Here is a 1,337-nt window from a genome sequence, read left to right as displayed (position 1 = left end):
CCGTCCATTTCTTTTGGTTGCAGCCATCATTGTTGTTTGGCGGGTCCGGGCTGGGGATTCGAACCCGCCACCTTAGGTGTACGTGGCTGGCGCCCTAGCCGGTTGAGCTATAGGCGCCGAGCCTTTTTTTTTTTCCTTTGAGACAGAGTCTCACTCTATCATCCCCAGTAAAGTGTAGTGGTGACACTGTAGCTCACTGCAACCTAAAATTCCTGGGTTGAAGGGCAGCCGCCAGAGTAGCTAGGACTACAGATATGTGCCACAATGCCTGGCTAATTTTTCTATTTTTAGTTGTGATGGGATCTTCCTCTTGCTCAGGCTAACCTTGAACTCCTGGGCTCCAGTGATCCTCCTGCCTCAGCTTCTCAGAGTGCTAGGATTACAAGTGTAAACCACTGTGCCTGGCCAAAATTTTTCCTTAAAGAACTAGACAGTAAGTATTTTAGGTTTTGTGAGCTAAGTGGCAAAACTGAAAATAGTATATACTTACATAACCATTTAAAAATGTGTAAGCCATTTTTAGCTTGAAGACTCCTAAGCCTTAATAGATCAAGTGCTAGATGAATGAATTTGACCTGTGAGCTACAGTTTTTTAGCCGCATGAATATGCTTGCTTTTTTTTTTTGCAGTTTTTGGCCAGGGCCGGGTTTGAACCTGCCGCCTCTGGTATATGGGGCCAGCGCACTACTCCTTTGAGCTACAGGCACCGCCCAAATATGCTTGCTTTTAATTTCTCTCATGTCATGTAAGGTTTTGTATTGTGGTTTTAATGTCATGTAAGGTTTTGTATTGTGGATTTTACATCTACTGTTAGAGTTATGCCTAGTTCTAGTTCTCTAGTCCTCTCCTCAGCTGCGTCTATTCTGCTGGTAAAGCCTTCCAGTGAGGCAGGAAGATCACCTGAGCATAAGAGTTGGAGATAAGCCTGGGCAAAATAGCGAGACCTTTGTCTCAAAGACAAAACCAAAAAACCTTCTATTGAATTCTTAATTTTAGTTACTGGATTAAAAAGTTTTTTAAATTTCAGATTAATATGAAGGTACAATTTGGTTACAGCGTTTGCAACTGTTAGGTAAAGTCCCTATTGTATTTGTGTTCCACACCCAGGAGATGAGCCATATACCCATAGTCCCCATTAGATGGGAACACACCAATCTCCCTCTTGCTTCCCTCCTCCCCGTGAAAAGCTTTAATTCGCTTCCCCACCCTCAACATGTCTAGGTATCTGCTGAAATTCCCAAACTTGTAATCCCTTAAACACAGTAAGGAGTTGTTTTGTTTTTTGAGACAGTCTCATTTTGTTGCCCTGGGTAGAGAGTTGTGCATCACAGCTCACA

Source organism: Otolemur garnettii, unplaced genomic scaffold, assembly GCF_000181295.1.
Source record: "Otolemur garnettii isolate 467f Iridium unplaced genomic scaffold, OtoGar3 scaffold00055, whole genome shotgun sequence".
Lineage (NCBI taxonomy): Eukaryota > Metazoa > Chordata > Mammalia > Primates > Galagidae > Otolemur > Otolemur garnettii.
The sequence above is the reverse complement of the archived record's forward strand: the minus strand, read 5'-3'. Positions refer to the sequence as shown.